The sequence below is a fragment of the Solea senegalensis genome, unplaced genomic scaffold (genome assembly GCF_019176455.1).
Source record: "Solea senegalensis isolate Sse05_10M unplaced genomic scaffold, IFAPA_SoseM_1 scf7180000012744, whole genome shotgun sequence".
NCBI lineage: Eukaryota > Metazoa > Chordata > Actinopteri > Pleuronectiformes > Soleidae > Solea > Solea senegalensis.
Window position 1 is genome coordinate 144,829 of NW_025320685.1, and position 22,183 is coordinate 167,011.

Genomic DNA, 22,183 nt, shown 5'->3' on the forward strand with positions numbered 1-22,183 from the left:
TAAAGGCCGTTGGGCAAATGCAATGTTGTATTACTGTTGTGTGGATTTAATCACCACTTGGCCTGCTACCAACGGGGCCTATAAAATATATATGTTCAGTGTGAGAGGGAAAAAACATGAAACGAGTAAGATAAAGGGAAGAAGCAAAAGGGAACGTGTTGCAGGATTTTAGCTTGAAAAGTAACAGCAGTTGTGATGGGACTGTTGAATGCCATATACGTATGTGATGTGTATGACACTCACCAATGCTATTACACAAATTAAATTCCTATGAGATCATTTATTTGAATTAAATTAAGTAAACTGTGGCCCTGATGAAGTCCTCGTGCTATGACTTGTCTTCATGTGATGTCATCCTTTTATCTTGTGTTTGGTAGAATTTTATCTGCCTTTGCTACTCTTTCATTATGCAAACATAGGCCTTTGATCTTTGCTCCCTATTCATTCCTTTGGGATTTTCCTTTTTTTTTGTGTTGCAGTTCTTTTGTTTGTTTTTTTGAAGACGAGGAGTAAAAATGGAGCAGCTGAAACATGATGGATAGATTCTGCTTTATTCCAAGTTAGGGTGTCCCATGTATAATGGTCCTACCTACATTCTTACACCCCAACAGTGTTCTTCTCAATTTTCTTAGTTACCTGGGTAACCAAGAAAGACCTTGCTCCAGTTGATTGGTTGCAGGTATGAACTGGCCATCTATCCATCCATCTTCTACCGCTTTATCCTCCACATGAGCTGTGCCAATCTCAGTACACCCTGGACAGTTCACCAGTCCATCACAGGGCCACATAGAGACAAACAACCATCTAATCTCACACTCACACCTACGGTCAAGTTAGAGTTTCTAATTTGCCTAATCCCCAAATCTGCATGTCTTTGAACTGTGGGAGGAAACCAGAGAACCCGGAGAAAGTATGAACTAGCCATATAAATCATTAAATGTTCTGTTATCACTCTGCAGGTGCCTAATATAATCTGTGTCACATATTCACATTTAGTTGAAGCGCTCTAACAGATTTCCACAAGTAGGACCTGAAGCTTGGTCGTGTGAAATTGTTCTTCTTATTCTTTTGTAAAGGTGTCTGTGGCTATAAATGGCAGTGTTACAGAGCAACATTAGACAATGAAGAACTCTCAGAAGAATCATAGACAGTGTTTAGTGTCAGGAGGCTGAAACAACCCGTTTGTAAGAGGACAATATTTTCAATGGATGTTAATAACCAATAACCATGATGTAAAAAAAGAAAGAAAATGTTCTGTCTTATAAGTGCCCAGTGGCCTTGTATTAGTTTTCCCACCACATAATGCTATGTACTGTCCCTGTTATCTCCTAAAAGGTAAACCGTCGTCCACCTACCCTCCTACCTTACTATCATTAATTACATTTACTTTCTCTCTGCTCCCGTCCTGCCTCTTGCTCTTCCTGTCTCTGGGAGTTCTTGCCTGGTGCCTCTGCAGTAATCTGGTCAGTGTCAGTCTCTGTCCCTCTACATGCCCCCTGAAAACCAATTAACCCTATCAGCCATATCTGAGCATCACTAGATAACTCCATTCCCGCTCCCTCTGTGTGTGCGTGTGGGATGAAGACCGGCATAAAACTTACTTGCCCAGTGCACACCCACACCCGAGCATGCGCGCACACACACATCCACACACTGTGTGTCACAATATACCTTGACTGTTGCCATGGAGACAGATTAAGGACCAGCCAGAACTCTGCCTCAATGACTGCCACCAGACAGCGAGTCAGTGAGTGCATTTGAATGCAATGTGTGGATGTTTGTGTGCAACATTTTGAGTGTCTGGGTGTGTGTGACAGGATTTATCAGTCCTGTGCAGACGGACAGTGGAGTGGTTTCTCATCCTGCCGTCAGTCAGTGCAGAGAAATGGAGACCACAGGAGAGAGATTTTCCCTTATCTTACTTGATGGAGATTTAGTTGAATGAATGGGCATATTATGTTAGGAAGAAAGATAAATTGATGCTTTCTGAAAGTGTACAGTATCTGCTGGTCAGATGAGCAAGTGTAAAAAAAGTCTGACAATTCCGGATCTGATTCAGTTTAAGCAACGCAAATAATATTCAAAGCAAGACATAACTTACTTCCAAATAAAATAAAGACATTGTTTTGAGAGAGACAATTTATCATTTAAGAGGGAAACTAAATTCGAAAATGCAGTGTGCCACGACAACTTAAAAAAGTATGTGTGTTTCAGTATCGGGGGGTTAAATTATGGAACAGTCTAACTGATGAATTAAAGCAGTGTAGTACTGAGAACATTCAGAACGTTATATAAAATACTCTAAATATGTAAATATTTGGTGATGCGATAAAGTGGTGTATAAATTGAGTCGTGTGTAATAGGAATGAGGTAGGTACCTATAAGTTTATACTTCTGCCTACTCCTTTTCAAACATGTGACGAGATGTAAACTAAACTATCTCTCTATGTAACCTATCTAACACACTGCAGTGACCATGAAGCTGTAAGAGCTAAAACCAAAAAAACACAACAAAAACTGTGAGAAGACGTGGGAAAAAAATCTGCTTTAATATAATATGCAAATGTGAGCATGGCTATCTTCTTATTATAATCATTTAACAGGAATTTCTTTAGTAAAACATGTCTGTTCACTATATAGTATTTCTGAAGTATTTACCTAAATGTACAATAACAGAGTACATGTCTAACCTCTATTGTATGGATGTATGGGTTTACACAAAGCGCACAACGATAACATCAAGTTGTTGGGAAAAAAAAGAATTGAAATGAATTGGCAACAGTTGTGCATCAATTTCATGCTGTGGCGCTGAACAACATTGTTTTTTTTAGTGTTACACACACTGAAACATGGTGACAGTATCTGAATCTGCAGTGTTGAACCAGTAATACTTTCACATGCCACTTTTCTGATACTTTGGTGTCATGATTGTAGGCTCAGGACAGTGTTTGTGTCCTCCATTGTCCCAGAAAGCTAAAAATAAAATCACTGTTGTCATGGATGCAGGCCAAGCTCACAGCACACTCTGCTAGATGACAGTAACTACTTCCAATTGTTTATTAATACAAATAATCATAAAAATAATTATTATTATTTGTCTTATAATATTATTTTACTGTGCATTTTATTCATATAGTGCTTTAAACAGATCCTCAAAGACACAGCAATATAAAACATACAGAACATTCACATTCCAATGCAAAAACAACAACAACAAAAAAACACAATAAAAATAAGATATTGATTATACCTTAAAGCAGTTCTAAGAAAGTGGGTTTGAGTTCTGTTTTCAGATGTTACTGGGGAGGGAGATCCAAAGGGGAGAGGAGGTTAAGGTTTGAGTCTGAAATGATGATGAAAATGATCCCTCAGCCTCCATTCTGTGGCCGTCAAAAAGTTCCTCTGTGTCAAAATCTGGTTTTAATCAATGAATCAAGAAGTTGTCACGGCTCCAGATGGGACTATGTTTCTCTGTTTCTCCATGTGTCTCCTCACCTGCCTGAGCGTTTTTGTGTTGCCTCATTTCCACACCTGCGTCACACCCCATCAAGTTCAGCTCAAGTACTTCAGCTCTCCTTCAGCCCTTTGCCAAATAATTGTGCCCGCTCAGTGGTGTCCACTCTCTTGTCTACTCAGTGTTTTCTTAGTGATGCGTTAACTCCTTATGTTCTCTACTGTGCTTCTTTCCTTGCATATATCCTGTACTTTAAGAAGACAGTAGTTCACCGGGCCATGTCATTTATCTCACAATGCCACCGACACAGATACAGCTAGTTGCCCAATTCTGTCATTCCAACCCCTCAATAGCCCACATGTCTCGCATCACTGCCCCTACCCGCTCCCTTTATTCCAACTATACTCTGCTGATTAGAAAGCATTTGTTCACTTTTACTGATTGTGCCCATGTCTGCTTTTTTTAGAATAGAATAGGACAGAATGCATTTATTGTCATTGCACAAGAATATGCAACAAAATGTGCAGTGGTGCATGACACAAGTATTTGACATCATCTCTCACACAATACAACGTTAAATTGAACATACGTAATTAAATTAAGCACTGCAGTACAAAAAGAAAACATTGCACAAAAAGGATAAACAAATTGCACTAAAAAGGATTAAAAAACAGTCGTTCTGATCCATCAGTCTGATAGCACTGGGGTAAAAACAAACAAACAAACAGTTTTTGTGTCTATTTGGCTGTGATTTTAAGCCAGAGGAATCATAAGAACTGCTGGTGCTGTACACTTGACTTTATCGTTAGGACTTTTCAACTCCACTTGGTCTCTGGGTAGCAGAGTACAGTACGAGTCCTAATAGGTGCCAAACAACAAATGCTTGCCTGCATGGTCCCTCAGGAAGTGAATCTGACCATGAAAAGAAAAGTCAACTTGCTTCACCCTGCAAAGTTTCTGTTGACTGGTGAGGGAGGAGGGTGGTGGGGTTGTGCCAGATACCCATGAGCTTCAAGTGCAATTTTTAGAACCATAGTTCACAACATCTCAGTGACATTGTTTTCCACTGACAAAAGCAGCAGCTACTAGCTTAATTAAGAAGCTAACTAAAGCAAATTAAGTCCATCAGTGACCGTTGCCTTTTCAGTGACCCACAGTTTCAAAACTGAAAATGGGATGGCACGATACCGATGTCTGATACCGATATCAGTCCGACACAGTCATTTTTAACCTTTTGAACTATGAAGCTGTTAACACATTTGTGCCATTTCAAGCTATTTTCAGAAACACAATTCTGGAACTGCTTAACAAATATTCTCCCATGAAGAAGAAATAAAAAGCCCACAACATGACTCATGTAAAATGCTGTTGCTTGTAGTCTGTGCATAGTAAAGCGACCAGTAAAGGCGATATAGGACTTTTGGATGATTTGTCTGATATCCGATCCAGGGATTTTGACCAGTTTCTGGCCAGTATCGACACCGAGTATCGTATCGGCTCATACCTAGTGCAAAACCACAATGTTGACATGATTACCTGCAGTAAGTAAAACAAGAGTCTGCTTTAAGAATAGTATCTTATATCATGCTACACCTTCTTCTCCACATACGTGGAAGAACCTGCTCTCAATCCCTTCATCAAGCTCCTACTTTGCTGGTTCTCTGGTCACTCGTCGCCAGGTTATCCTCACGGCTCACTTGAAGATATCTAGTTTTCTAGTGCTTAGTTATTTGTTTGTCCTTTGCTTTGTTAACGCTTGGGCTCTCCCATGTTCAGAACATGCTGCCACTGACGCTTTCCTTCACCGCCATCTGGATCAGATCTCCAGTTCCTGCATTCATCAATAAACTGTTAAAACTGCATTCTGTCTTCGCCTGCCTGCTCTTGGGTCCAGCACCACCTCACCTTAACAACTTACATTTGATAGACAACGAGAAAGGGAATAAACCTTTGTTAGGGGAAAAAAAAGAAAAAGATGATAATCCCGTCAATGCCCTGCCACCTGGGGAACAGGAGGCTCATCAAATCTTGATTAGATACTGCAGCCAAACATGCACACACAAGCAATCCCATATAAAATAAATACACACACCCTACACCAAGAGATATGTACTGTATATCTAATTCATAAACCTACAGTCTTCAATCATAGTTGCAGCAACGTGTATTGATCTTTATGAGAGCCTGGCGCTAAAGAACAAAAAGTGAGCCGCAAAGAATGTGACACAGAAGACAGTTGGCGTGGCTCCAGAATAACTAATTTGTTGTAATGACTTTCTGGCAGTCCGGACACAGAGGAGCTCCCACATGGAGAGAAAGGCCAGGCCATGACAGGTGATTCAATTACCATTCTGCCACAGTGCAGTCACTAGCTGCAGATCAAGGCAACATCGACTTAACAGCTGGTGATGATACTCTGCTGCGCCGAAACAATGAAGCTAGTAATCTGTTGTGAGTAGATAAGCACAGGGCAGCACTCAAATAAAAAAAAACCAACAACTTTTGTTTTATTGCAAGGATTCCAGACTGAGAGGTCCCAGTGGAAATAAGAGAAACTGCAGAACAGTCTACTTCCTTTCTAAGATATTGAGTGGAGGATTCAGCACTGAACTAAAATCAACTAAAAAGCATATTGTACCAGTCTTTGTTTTGTTTAAGGGTATGTGCAAATGTAAATGGAAAAGAATGACAGTTCATTGTATTACTCATCACAGGCTGAAATGATCACAAAGGTTAACTGAAAACAGCCAAATACTCCCAAAAGGCCAACGCTGAATAACAATGTGTCGCCACAGTTCCCACACAAGCAAAAATACCCATATAGGAAAGCAGCATTTGCACAAACTTTCTGCACAAACAATAAAACAATTGAAATTCCTCCACCCCTCCATAATAAAGGCACGGAAAAGGAGGATTGCAATAATGCAACTCCAAAAGAAGAAGAGGTTCTGCTACAGGAAACAAACAAAACACATTTTCGATGGGAGTTACAGTAAATGATGTCTTGTGATGCAGTTGATGTTGGCAACAGGGACACTGCAGAGAGACAGACAAACAGACAGAAGCAAACAACAGAATGAGTGATGGACAAAAACAAAGAAAGTTAAAGTGAGAGAGAAAAAAGGGGAAGATGATTATAATGACAGAATAGCTGCCAGGAATGAGATGACAGCAAAGGTTAGAGATGCCCTGAAGGAGGTGGCGGGCATGTGTCACTCAGAGAGAAAAGCAGAGTCACGCATAAACACATGCAAGTGCTCGCACGCACACACACACACACACACGCACACCATAAGAAAAGCAGCAGGGACGTGAAGGGCAGAGAATCAAACCCACCTGACATTTTGACAAATACGGAGCCAGATGGTTGCTGAGGTTTGCTACTTTGACCTGACCTGCTCTCACAGACATATGGGGATCTTGGGTGTGACACAAACAACGGCGGTGCTGTGAAACCTAAAAGAAGCATGCACTCCAAAGACGGAGGCTTCTCTCAGCCATAGTGTGCCTCAGTGCGTTTAACCTCTCCACCATCAAGGACACTCAACACACGGGAACTCCAACTCTCTCAGCTGGAAACTAAATCCAGCAGTGAAACTGCTGTTGTTGCAGAGTCTTTGTTAGTAACACTGACACATTTTTAACAGTCAACTTGAAATGGTCAGTAAAAAAAAAGCCAGATTGAAATCCCTACACCCCTCAAAAAAAAAGGCACGGAAAATGAAAACAATATAAATCCACAAAGGGAATACGCATACATCAGCCACTCGCTTTATTATGAACTAGCTTATAAGACAGTGATGGCAGAGTGACATATATTAGGGAATGGTTTGGTAGCAAAACAAATCAGAAACAAAAGCTGCAAATTGGTTACAGACAAAAAACAAAGCTTTTATGATGCAAAACTATTCCATTTATCTAAGCTGTTTGCCAAATATCTGTTTTAATGAAACAGTGGAAAGACATAGATGATAGATTTTCTTTTTCTTTTGGCTGCAGTAAAAAAATAAATAACAACCGAGCAACCGAAGAAGTCATCCAATAATTTAGATGACTTTGTGCAAATGTTTTGTTTGCATCTGTATTCAGGCAGAAATATTACTGAAAGCACAATAATATAGTTTCTCCTGTCTTTATGTGAAATTAGAGCACAGAGCTCTGGACGCCACATGACTCTCTATGACTTTCTCTGAACCACCATTTTGGCAGCCTAATGGGGCTTTGCCATTATACAATACTACTTGTTTTTTTTTGCTTTTTTAGTGATAGTTAGTGATAGTACCTGATACCTGGCGCTTCTTTTAGTACCTGCTCTGACGAGGTTACAAGCCAGCTGAGCCGACACTAAAATGTGACGTCGACAGACTGACATGATCCCATCCTGGCATCTGAACTCAAGTTCCCACCCTCAGGTCGCCGGTTTCTCTTCAGGTCACCCCTCAGCAGAAGATACTCTAAATCTGTTCCCTTAGCTATCAGACCACTCACTAAACTCGGACCGGGGTCAATTTTACTCAGCTTTTTTTTGTTTTTCTTTCCCATGTCCCGGTTGTCTGATGCCCAATGCCTTGACATACTGTATGTCTGTATGTTTGAGTGTGTATGTGAGAATGGATGATTGTGTAAGGGAAGCTATAGATGAATTGCCCTTCAGGGACCAATAACATTTTCTGAATCTGAATCTGAAAATGAACTGGACAACTGGCGCTGGATTCGACCTGTCAGGGTAGATTGTGCACTTTAAATCCACAGAGATCAACTGATATATCGCAAAACATGATAGACTGAATATATCTGACCCTTATAATGCCCCCGGCATGCTTTTTACGAGTTGGAAACAGACGGAGAGAACATCGGTATCCTGACATCTTCAACTTCCTGATTAACTTCCCTTCGTCTTACCCTTCTCCAGAGAGTCACTAAAAGTTTACAAGAGCCTGGAGGGAAATAAACGAAAGAAATCTGGCTTTGTGACAAACATTTAACTCAGGAGTCCACAGGTTAAAGAGAGTGTTGTTGTCAGTGGAAGTGTCGCGTTAGCATAAAGTAAGCATCAGCACCGGTCAGTGTAATTCAAATAATTGTTGTGTAGATGTTGCTTTGCGAACTAGCTCTTGGTAAATCTAGTCTGAGGCCATGATTTACCAGGTGCTAACCACAAAATCCATTGCTTGTGTTTGTTCCCATCACTCCGTCTTCTTCTGCTCGCTGTGAGCATGTTTTAATATCAGTGATTCACCTCCGTCGTCTCTCTGGATCTATGGGGATCTGGTAAAATGCTCTGTCATCTATCCACCCACTTGACTTTTATAACGAAAACAAACCAGCAAAGAGACCCATTGTCTGACATATTGCCTGATTTACAGTTTGTCTAGTACATACTGAATGTCTGTAGAGGTGAACAGCATCAGTTCCTGCCAGAGGGCATAACCTTGGTTGTGTGACGTCAGCTACCGGAGCTCTATGGTTATACCAGTCTCAGTGAAATGCAGAGCTCTGACCTCTCAAGGTGCTGACTGTTGCCAGAGTTAACACCCTGATCCACTGCCATAATACGAATAATCCAACCATTATATCTAGTTAAAGGGCCGTCATGGTAGAGACACATGATTAGGCCAATTAACCGTCTTATGACCGCCATGATAATTAGGCTGCCCGGATTTATTTTGATTTTATGGCTGTAGAATTGTCAAAAAATGTTCAATGAGTGAGTGCTTCTGCTACTTTTTCCAAGATAACTTTCACTTTTGATATCTGGCAGTTATTCAACCATTTAGGATCACCTTGTCTGTGATTGGACGGCCGTTCCTCGGAAGTCCTGAGGGCTGCTGTAATGAACAGTATGTAGATGCAAAGCTCTATTTTTCTGCTTTCCGGTAGCTATCCATCCATCTTCTACCGCTTTATCCTCCACATGAGTGTCCCGGCTGGTGCTGTGCCAATCTCAGTTGACATAGTGTGAACGGTGGGGTACACCCTGGACAGATCGCCAGTCCATAGTTTTTGAATTTTCTAGATCTCACAAACAGTCGAGAAGTTACGGTAATGAGAAGTACACATGCCATCTCCTGTCGGATTGGTAACAGAAGGTTAAGCAATCATTCTGCTGATTTGTGAGCATACCGTTGAAAGATAAGAGTCACATACTCTTTGATCCAATGGACGTTTTTCAAAATCATGAACAACATCAAAGTGTCATGACTGGGACGTCCTCTCCTGTTTCCACCTTCGCATTTTGTCGGGTAAAATGCCCGGCACAAACGCCCTGGCACAAACAAACAGAACAAAGGCTGCTTTACACACTGTACGTCTTTCAAACCTGCAGCTCGATACAGTCAGATGACTCATCTTTCCCCATTTCCCATCAGTACCAATATGGGACCCCATCTGCCTCGCCCTAATAAAGACAGAGCCGTCTCCAGTTTCCCCAGCAGTCTGAGATACTGCTTGGTGTGTGTGTGTGCGTGTGTGCACATGCACGCACGTGTGTGAGCAAAAGTAAATTAAGAGTGAGTTATTTCCCAATCTCACTGGAAGAATCTGGAAACATTTGTAATATACAGTGTGTGTGTATGTAATAAGAGACAGAAATATGACAAGCTAATAATGACATCATGATTCTTTCCCTGACATTTTTCTACCTGGGTAGCAAGAGAAGAGTGTTTTGTTGTAGCATGCATTCATTCATTCATTCATTCAGAAGAAGAAGAATACAGAAAAGACATTATGGGCTTCGCCACACTTTTCACACTGCGTGTCCATGGATTCGCTATGCATTTCCACGTGCGCGTACGCGGCCGTGGTTTCGTTCATGCTGAAAATGGGTGTCCACATCGCTACTCTCGATCACGTTCCATTCCGGTAGGTTGTGGCAGTGCGATAAAACATTTTTGACCACACAAGAAAAGCGTGAAGAGCTCCTGTGATTTCCCCTGATAAAAAGAAGACATGACATCCATTCAATTTTTTTTTTTTTTATCCTCCACTTGAGGTTCGCCGGGGGAACTGGAGCCATTCCCAGCAGACATAAGGAGAAAGTGGGGGGGGGCAACACACAGAGAAGAACTACCATTCAGTCTCACTACTCAATTTACAGTGGTCAATTAATCTGCATGTCTTTGGACAGTAGGAGGAGGCTGGAGAACCCACACACATTGGTTGAGCAGGGATCCAAACCAGCAACCTTCATTGAGGAAACAATATGTCCAGAGACAATGTATAATACGTGGCAACTCACTAAGTTTTAAGCCTTGATATATTTGTAGGTGTTTTAGTTTGTGAAAACGATGTTTACTTTGGGGCTTCTGTCTACGTGCCTCTCAAACGTCTCCTTTGAAGCAAGGATGTCTCCACTTCTATCAGTCACGGGTCTAACTTTAGAAATGTACTTTGGTTTGGCATAAGCCTCAGTCCCATGAATATTTACTGCTGTCAACGGAGGGTGACCCAACACTGAGAAATCACATTTTTCAGTAACTCTTTGAGGCAAATATAATTTACATTGATTTTGAAAATTAAAAATGTGAAGAAACAAGTGATCAAACACAGATAATGAACATGCAGAGAGACAGTGGATGGAAAATGAATGACCCCATAGCAGAAAGGATAAGATAGTGAGCTACAGTTCTTTCATTTTAATTAGTTCCTTCTTTCTTTCATTCCCTATTTTTGTACTCTTTATTTTACATCTTGTTTTCTCTGTTCACTCTGCCCCCTCTTCCCACCCATCCGGCTCTGTCTTAGTTGTATTCCCCGCTTCTTTTATTTCTCTCTGAAGTTTGTCCTTTCTAACTTCAGACTGACACCATTGAGGATGAAAACATTGCACGGCAACAAAATCTTTAAAGGTCAGAATGCCTCATCGGATAATTAGATTTTATCTGTCGTTAGAGCAGCAGTCTGACAGGTAGACAGCAGCCATTAACTGGTATTGTTCTGCAGTTATAAGACTTTAAGTGTTTGTCATTCCTGTCTGCGATTTGACAGCCAACCTATGACATCTTTCAAAAACAATTACACTTGCAGGCCAGGGCACTTATAGACAATTAAATTAAGCTTACACTGGCTGTTTTAGCCATCGTGAGCGTGTAAGGACAAGTATGAAGATCGAATCACAGCCAATCGCTGCCCAAGGCGGATTTATTAATTAGTATGTTGGCGTGGAAAGAGGAAAAGTGTGGGAATCGTTGTCGAGGTTTCTTTGGCAACACGACCGCACTGTAATAAGAATATCAATCGTCTCTAATTAAAATCATTTAAGTCACATCAGCCATCAGGAACTTCCTATATGTCCGTTATCTCCTTCCCTTTTGTCTCTCTGTCATACCCAGCGACATCACAGGACGCAGATAAGCTCCAAAGAGACATAAATCAGACCTTTAAAACAACTGTTTAGTAGATGTGCTCAGAGATGATAGGCCTTGTGATGTATTGAGATGTTAAAGCTGCTCTACATTATTTATAGCCACGGTTGGGGCTGGGGTCAATGGCATGGCTGCGCTGCGAATGAGAGGTCTGTTAACACTGAATCACTCTCGATGAAGTGAGCATCGCTCAGACCATAAAATACTTCTGTGGCGTGGATCTGTAAGTCAAGCTGAAGGACGCTGTATAGCTGAACATTGCTTATGCTATGGAGCATGCACGCGGGATCGTAACGGCTCACACACAGGATAGTTTCAAGTGTGGTTTCTTGGCTGCTTTGCAAACTCTTAAAAATATGTTTTATTCCTTAATGTACTGTCTCCACACTGGTGCATATCACACTTAACCATCTGAGAGCAAACACATTTCTCCCACACCACATTGTCTTTATATTTGTAATAAAAACCAAACTGTGCCAGTGTTCTTAAATAAATGTGATGCATGCTAATACAAACAACTCCACAAATAAAATACAGTAAATGAGGTGAAGTGTATAAAGGCAAATTTAGTGATATGCAAATGGTTGGCAGGTATGTTTATCATGCTAATCAGCAATACAACCGTGTACGGCTGACATGTCGGCTGATCTAACTTTTGTGGGTATTTGGCAAATAAATTATTGACTAAATGGAATTTTGCCATGATGACAGGAGGTTGAAGCTGTAACAAAGGTGCTGCAGTTCTTCCTCAGGGTGACAAGAGCATGTGAAACAGATTTCCTAGTTGTGGAGATATTTTATGAAAATCACACGGGAGAAAATATTATGTGTTTCTTCTGTTAAGGGACTTGTACATTTACTACATATATGCTATTTCAATATAGACCAAAGTGTGACAAGCACATTCAGTCACACAGCTCCAACATGGACCAAAAGATAGAGATTTTTTTTTAATGTGAGTGCAAAAGTTGTTTGTTTTCAACTGTCCTCTATGGACCTGTGGAAGGACAAATTGGACAAAAGCCATTGTCACAGGCCGTCACAGTCTTCAGACGTTTTGTTAAAAATACAAATATAACGTATTCTCTTTTGAATTACAGAGAACAGAAAGCAGCCAGCAGGAGTATTTGAATCACAGACCATAACCTTTTGACTCATAAGTGGAAGGACAGATTTCATTTTGTCATCTAATAAGAGAATATTATGCCAAACATTTGCCCTTGCCTTGGGTGAGTACAGCAGTGACATGTGACTGACTGAGTATTGCAAAGTTCTGTGGGTTTGCAAGCCTATGGTCAGTCAGCGTACTCACAACAGGAGTTCTTTCTTTCTTTCTTTGTGTATCAGTGAGAGACAGAGACTGTCACACAACTTTGTGTGTTTTTCACACAAAGTTTTCACACATTCCTTCAATCTTTCCTTCCTTCCTTCCTTCCAGACATACCTGATTAGTATGAGTCCTATGTAGAGGCACCATACCACTCTTTTAGCTATGACATAATGATGCAAAAAATGAATTTCTGTTGATTCACAAGGCTTTTTTAAGGCTTTGTTTTGCCAGAACAACATGGCTGTGTAAATCCCACAATACAATATCCCAAATCAACAAAGAGTTTGAATGTTTATGTTTCAAAACAGAACTTGCAGCCGTGATTGCGCTGATCTTTAAGTGTGGGAGTTGTGGAGAAAGAGTCACATTAATCATACGCAATTTCACTACAGCACTGAACTTCAACACAGACAACAGTTCACAGCAAAACAACAACCAGTCATGCAGTGAAGGCTGACAGTGAAAACTAATCAGTGTTTTACATTTTTTGATCAGTTTATGTCTCCATTTTTAAGGGAGAACGAGACAGAGAACGACATACAGCAAAGGTTACCAGTCTGACTGAAACTGCAACTGACAGCCACAGCTTCAGCCTCTGGTCACAAAGGGCAAACTCATGCAGAATTCTCTCTGTCTGCTGTGCCAACAGAGGTGCAGTGTGCAGTGCAGAGTGTTTTCCTGCTTAGAAATGTATTCATTTGTTAGGAACAACAAATATAAACTTGTTCCAACAATGAAACAAATATATCGGGCAGAGTTTGCGACTTAGATAAATATATCTGGCAGCATTAAAACCTTTGAGCTGTAAAATTCATGATACTTTCTCCCACGCCCGTTTTTACACTTGGCATTAAAAACTCTGGTGAAATTAACTCAAAGTATTTTCTTTTCCCTCTGCAAAACACTGACAGAATTTCAAATGACAACAGTCATGGAGCCATGATACAAACATCAACGCATAAGCATGCACCTATACAAAAACAGGGCCGATACAAGGGGCTTTTTACATTACACAGTTCGAGCAGTAGATTGACCCGTGCACTAGACTCTTCTTTTCGTACTTTTTTTGTTACCTGCTCTGGCGAGGTTTCAAGCGAGCCGAGCCGATACTAAAATGTGACGTCAATTAGCAGTCGTCACTGACTGAGTCATGAGCGCTAAAAACAAAGTCGAGAAATCACGGCTGCTGTCTTCAAAAATGGAAAACGACGTGCCTGATATCAAACCGAGTAGAGCCGAGTAGTGCTAGAACTGTGTAATGGAATACGCCTGTGCTGATGCCTTTACTACGCAGCTATAACCAGCCATTTCCAAAACATGACGATCAATCAGCCCTTACTCAGGTCCTTGCCATATGATAGCCAGATGATATGTATTTTTTCAATATTTGGTCCAGTAATTTTGACCAGAACCAGAGTATCGTACTGGCTCATCCCTACAAATAACCACAGCAATCTCGTGCAATATCACACAATATCACATGACAACAACACAGACATCAGGCTGCTTTCTGTCAAAAACGATTCTGCAGTGAAGTAACGCAGCATAATTCTAATAAGACTCGTGCTTTCTCAACATCTCATGCCGTACACGTGAAGACCCTGGCGTATTTAACTCCCTTTGAAGAACATGAAGGCATCGAGCAGGCGCTCACTTCAAAACACCCACTGACGTTTTAACACGTGTTAACACGCAGTCAGAGCAACAGCATTCCCCCACTTTTCACATGCTCGAGACGATCTCAGCACTCGTCTCCTCCACCTTATATAATCAACTTATATAATCCGCCAATTGAAAGAGCCGAGATTTAATGCTGGATTTGACGGAGATAAACTTTTATGAATGGCGCATGAGAGCTTAGAGAGAAAAGAGATTATACTACACATGCGTGGGAATTTAGCTCTACTGATCATAGAATATTGACCATGTTATGTTGTGTTTTAACACTTCTGTGCACACCTCTGAAAAAAAAGATATACTTTTACCAGGTTGTCTTTCCATAATCGCCGATACAGCTGTCACATATTATTAATTACATTATCTCGTCATGTTATTTATGTTCTAAGATATTTCTGTGCTGCTCTGGTGAACTATATGATACTTTGTGAGTTTTTGAACGCACACACTGACTTTATAATTACAGAGAATCACAATTCTCATTTGCTTTAACGCTGGCACACTTGATTATAATCATAGATGAAGTATATAACGATGGTAATTTCTGCCGAAAATACAGCAAAAAACAACATTAAGTGCCGACAGAAAGACAAAACGGCACGATGACAAAACTTCCTGAGTTTTCTTTTTTTTCTGAAACTAAATGCCATTACTTTCCTGTATTGAAAAAAAAAAAAAATACTGTAAGGCTTTTAGTAAAGGGCGGCAATTCTCTTTTCCTACTTTTCTTCAAGTGTCAGACGAGAATATATCAAGAGTGCACTGCACTGAATGTACTTTCATCTGATCACTGATGTGAGACAGGGAAAAAACACAAAGGGAAACAGGAACAAGGAGGAAAAGCATTCAATCAAACAACCAACTGTGTTCAATCAACACCACTCTGCCTCTATCTCAACACAAAGTAATTATTGCAGGGTTATTGTCATGGACTGAGTTACATTGTGCAGGTGTTATTGTTTCCACCCCCTGCAGATGAAATGAGGCACAGGGAAAGTCATCGAACATACTCGCTGCAGCGTAAGCTGCTGTGGGAGCTTCGCCTTCTCTCATGGATATATAATCAGCCCACTGGAGGGTTTAATCTCAAATATGTCCACTGAACCATAAACCTCTTTGTACAGCAATGGCACAGAAGCACAGAAGCAGAGCTGAACGTACAGTATCTCCTCTGTCATAGACTGACATGCTACCGCTGTGAAGGGAGTCTCTGATCTGTTCATCGAAGGAGCACCCTGGAAAGACTTTCTGAGCTTTAATGTTAAGCATTTCAGCAGCGACTCCACGTGAGATGATCAAATTGTTTCGGCTGGCGGTTACATTTTCATAGCTGGAGAATTGTTCAGTCAAGTGCCTCGGAGTAGGAGTTTGAACTCCAGCTGTCAGCACTGGTTTACCAACCCGTATGTAAATGCTTTCTACTTGGAGGGTAAGACAATTGTGGAAGACAGAGCAAGAGAGGGAAAACAATTTACAAAGCATTCAGAGAGTTCATCAGATTATTTATAACGTTTTATAATTTATAGCTTTTAATTCACAACTTGAAGATGAGCCTCAGGATACACACAAGTAAAGGGTGAATTAACCTGAAGCTAACCCCGCCCACTGCCTGATTTTGAATAAGGCCAAGAGGTTGGCTCAGACCTGAGAAAGAGACAGGAGGAGGGAGGGAGGGGGGCGTGGTCTGGAGGTATCTCTCACATCGCACTTCAAGCTGTGGTGTTTATAAAGTTTATCACAGGATCATTGGCTAGTAATGGATAAAGTAATCTTGTTAAAGCCTGCCCGACACTAGAGGATCTTCAAATCTGACTTGATTCCAGGGATTTGGGATCTCACAGAAACTGGCTTGATTTAACGTGACTTGTAAAAAGAATGTAAACAGACATGGAAGCGGACTATTGCCGTCATCAGTTAGTTCTCCGTTCGGTTACACATTCAACAAGCAATCATACTATTGCCATAAACCCACAAGTTTGTCCTCTCTCTTCACATTCATCCTCATCGCACTGTGGGCAGCCCGCTCAACTCACTCTCATTGGTTATTTCAGGGTTCTGCTCATGCCCCCAATCAGTCGTAAGTACAGATTTGAAATCGGGAAGACTCTGATACCTCCAGTGTCGTAAAAATCACGTCCGATGACTCCTCACACTACAGGATAATTTGGCCAGGTAATGTGTTCAAACCAGCCTCAAATCGGAAGGCCCAGCACGATTGTCGATTCATTTTCTGCACCATCTGCACTAAAACCAGATTGTTTTGCATCAATCCAAAAAATGTTGTTTTTTTCTGTCTGTCGGGCCACTTGCTATACTGGGACACTGGCCTGTACATATTATACACAGTATATGAGTGTCTTTGTTTTATGTGTTGATGTAATATAGCATCTAGTGTTTATGTGTCTGTTTTTTCTTTTTCCCACGGAAACAGAGCTAACGTACTGTGCTGCTAATTAATTGGTAAACAATTACCACCCACTATGTTGTGTGGCAATAATAAAGCTTGTCTAAAACACTTAGAGCTGCACTTCTCCAAGTGAACAAATCTAATGAACACCTAACTATCCACATCCACATACAGACTGAAAAATAAGACAAGAAATCAGCTTTTTATCACTACATCCATCCTTCTTCCCCCCCTGAGATTTTAGATCTGCTGACACTATTATACCTTCTTTACATGATAATCCAAATCAGAATGAGCCACTGTTGTGAGACACTTAAGACCAATTCTCCTTGTGAGAGTTGAAAACATCTGATCTAAATTCCATCTCTCATAGCACCATCAAGAAGGAGGACAGGCGTGCTCATGCTGTGTACACTATCATAAATAATCAGCATGACCAACAACATTATGTTGTTGTTACTATCCAACAGGGAGGCATGAAATAAAACACAACTGAGGGAACTGATTTACATTCTATTGTTGAATCAATATAAAACACAAGCTCTGATTGAAAAAAAATATGGACTTCACTCTTCGCTTCATTTCGCCGCACCGTCAGTTATGCACACAGTCCGTCCTTGTGCTTCACAGTTCGATATGTAAATCAACCCACAGGGATTCAGTTAATAATTCACAAGCATATCGTTAAGGTCAATCGCCCTTATGTTTTCTGGCTAGTTTTACACCTGATGAGTGGTTGTTGGGGAAGCTTATGTTATTAAGCTTGATGTACAAAATTAGAGCACTGGTCCCAAAAGAGTTGGAGTCTTGGAAAATGATCAGGATGCCAAGAGAAATTAGTTTGCAACCATCTGCCTGCTCTACTTCAAAAACAAGCATCGAGGAAAATTTGCTGAAGAAATTCCAAACAGTATTGCTGTGTTTCCATCGAGTGGAACAGTTTGGTACAGTACGGTTCATAATACCAACATAACCAGACCCTACTGTTCCATTCTTTGGCACCCTTCCCTTGGGGTACCACGGTAAAATGGTACGGTACAGTCTGATTGGGCGACAGACTCGTCTTTTTTCCGGCTGTCTTTCTCTTCAACACCAGCAGCCAATTCTCACAGAAAGCTTGACGGCCACAAACTGAGCAGGAACAAAAGAGCTGCTGGATGTGCATCATTGTTGTCTGTTGTGTCGCATTCAATGTCATCGCACCGGTACAACATTAAGCTACTGTACATGTAACTCACTGACACGGCCTGAAACACAGCATTACAGACTGATGCCTATAATGTTATCACAAATAATGAAAGAGCTGATGTGCACAGGGCTTATAATGTAGGTAACAACAGTTCAGCTAGTATTGGGTTTGCATGATGTCAGTCAGTCATCATCTAACCGCTTTATCCTCCACCACAGGGTCGCGGGGGGTGCTGTGCCAATCTCAGCTACATCGGGCGATAGGCGGGGTACACCCTGGACAGTTCGCCAGTCCATCGCAGGGCCACACACAACTAGAGACAAACAACCCTTCACTCTCACATTGCATGTTTTTGGACTGTGGGAGGAAGCCGGAGAACCCGGAGAGAACCCACACACACACGGGGAGAAAGGCAGAAAGGCCCTTGTTCCAACCGGGGCTCGAACCCGGGTCTTCTCGCTGCAAGGCGAGAGTGCTAACCACTACACCACCGTGTGGCCCGGTTTGCATGATGTGTTTTATTCAATTCAAGCCTTAACAAATTCAAAAAGCTGCTAATGTTAACATTCCCAGCAAACTATAGCCCCTGATTTACAATCCATAACTGAGCATTACTTTAAAAGCTAAGGAGCATATAATTCGCTAGAGGGCTGCTGAACAAACCTGTCATTATGAACCTGGGCATTAACAAAAGGCTGCTAGCAGAAGACACGTCTTTTTCGAAATAGTTTCAATTGTTGAAGAATTAATATTGTGACTTTACATCCACCGTGGAGTGTGACTAAAATGGAGATAGACTAACATACATGGATAGTACGATTCATAGTCTGATGACTCGTATACTTGTATGTATACGCTGAGTCGTACTGGAGTCGGACTTGTACAGCAGGTACAAAACATACAGCACGATCCATCTCACCGTTTACTGCTTGTGACATAAAGGTCAACAGGAATACACACTAGCTTTTATATAGAGATACAGCGCCACCTACACAGATGGAGTCACATGTACGTAGCCAATTAATCGATTTTCTCCTCCTCGGACGATGGCCTTAGCGCAACTAAACTGTGCATGTAAACATATTTCTACACTAGTTTGGAATGGACAAAACAAAAAGTGGCTCTAAAAAAACGGCCTGTTGTGTATGTTTACCTCTTAGCCACTGTGTTTCACCCACATGCTTGGTGAGGCGAGGTTAATTAGTTTTGCTGCAATATAGAAATTCTCAGTTAACAAGGGAACAAGGTGTTATAAAGCTGCAGAAAGTTTGAATTAAAAACCCAATTAGCTTTAATCATGAAATTATAATGGAAACCAATCTTCAGAGGAAAATCAATAAAAACTCCCTTTAAACCTGACACCAGTGGTATGTTTGCAGAAAGTTTGCTATAGAGTGGATTATGATGGATTTGATTTAATATCATATCTTTGTTTTGGATATAGAGGATAAAAATAGGTTCGATCATAAGAGGATTAGAGTGAATTACTTCTTCTTTGTAGTGGAACTTTTTATGGATTTCAATATTGGATACAGGTCTGAAACCGACACAATACACAGCGCCACATTAAATATGCGGGCCTGACTTCAATGACTTTGATGAAATAGGTGTCCCTTGTCCTCTTCCCTGTGCTGTTTTGCTTTGTCATCTGTTTGCTCTCAGTCACACAGCAGAAGGGTATCATTGGTGTGTAATCCTTGAAAAAATATGCAGGGGCCCCCTGTGCCATACGGTATGACCTGAGGTCAGGTTATAATTATACTCTGACAATGGCTGCCCTCCATTCTGCAACGTTTTAAAGGTCAAGCATGTGATTAAGGGGAAGAGGAATAATAAAAAAAACAACAAGTCCTCTCCAGTGGATATTTGCCACAAATTTAGATCTTTCACTCGAAAGATTAGTGTTTGGCTGTGATAGCTGAGGGAAACATACTGTGAGTACTGTGAGAGAAAATGTCATGTAATGGTTGTTTCTTACTGGTTTAAAGTTGGAATAAGGCTTAAAATTGTGTGTGTTGGACATGAAAAGAGAAAAGAAAGCACATTTTACAATTAATCTCAGTTAATGTAGTGTCATGCATGTGTGATTTTGTGTTTGCACCATAGATTGGTCAGTTTATGAGCATACAATAGTATATACAATAGTAACTCTAATTCTGATCATTTCTGAATGAACTGTCCTTCAGTCTTTTGAAAATGCTGCTCACAGACAAACAAACAAATACACAAATGCAGCCAGAAATATAGCCTACAGGGCTCCAAAAGAATACTCCTGTGTAGCCTCAAGGATTCTCTTGATGTGGGTCACCTGATAATGTCTGAGAATAGTGTGGACAGTAAACTCTTATTTCTTAGAAAACAAAGTGTTTTCACTTTGACTTGGTTTAAAGCCTCATGAAAGGAAACCTATTTAACGTCTATGTGTGGTTATCTAGTGTGGTTTACTGTTTATTACTGTCAGTTTTGGCTCTCTATGTAAAGCAGGTCATCGTCTAACCAGCCCCTCTCGTCTATATGCTGATGTGTCCCTGGGAACAACACTTAAACCCTGTGTTGGCTGTGGTGCTGCTGCCTATAGATGTGCTGTGTGAATGGATGATCAGCAAGACTGTAGCGTAAAGTGGTCATTGACACTTGAAAAATATATATATATATATATATATATATATATATATATATATATATATATATATATATACACATATATATATATATATATATATATATATATTTACAGTACTTATATGACTGAATACTATGTAATGCATACAGTGTTTTAGTATTGCACATACAGTACTATGTAATGCATTTATTTTGGTATTGTTCGGACTTGGCATCTTTTTGGTGTAGAGGTGAAAAATGAATCTCCGTAAATGACTACAGCTGCACTTTACCTGCTATATTGTGTGGAGATTTGAGTTATTACACACACAGCCACAACAAGTCATCAACAAAACACACTTTTCAAGTATCTATGTGTTGAAGAAAAGGATGGGGTGTTCTTAGCCAAACTGAAGGCGGGAGTTTAATTATTATCAATGCATTTGCTTTTATGTACTGCATATGTCTATGTGTGTCTATTATTATTATTATTATTATTAGTACTTATTTGGATCTCTGCAATTTAGTTTTGTATAATTCTTGCAGCTCAGGGGCCTAGTGTTTATTTTTATTGCTGGTGACAAAGACGCACATTAATGTATTGTTTATGCCAGTAATCCCAGTGGTAATTAACACAGAGAACCTGCAGTATGTGACCAAAGGTTGTGCTGACTGCAGTGTTACAAGCAGACAAAGGTTCATACACGAGAGACACATCAATTATTCTTGCCCGACGAGAACTTGGAAATATTGCTAGCATGGCACATAACATTTAACCTATACACACACTCATACACCTGAAGGCTCTTTCTCACCTTATAAATTGGCAGGTGTGCTGAGGAGTCTGTGAACCATACTATAACAGGTAATTAACACCATTCCTTTTGCCAGTGATCTGTCGGCTCTGTGCTGTATTTTTGATCCCTGCATCACATGCACGTATAGTGATTTCACAGTTGTAAAGTAAGTAAATTCGCCACCAACATTCATGGCTAACTGCTGGACTAACTGCTACTCCAACAGCTAGAAAATGAATGTGTCTCATAGCTCTGCTCCAGAAATGACGCAAGAATTGTAACTGAGGTTCAGGAGGAATGAATGCACGGCACTAACCTGTCACTCACTGGTCAGGATTGAATGTCTGCTTCCTCAGCATGACAAA

General features: G+C 40.7%; 1 protein-coding gene across 1 annotated transcript in view; it reads right to left on the reverse strand.

Annotated features, from left to right (window-relative positions):
• The window catches only part of b4galt2 (UDP-Gal:betaGlcNAc beta 1,4- galactosyltransferase, polypeptide 2), a 160,134-nt gene that overhangs the window by 44,891 nt on the left and 93,060 nt on the right, over positions 1-22,183 (reverse strand). The gene's annotated exons all lie outside the window — the stretch shown is intronic.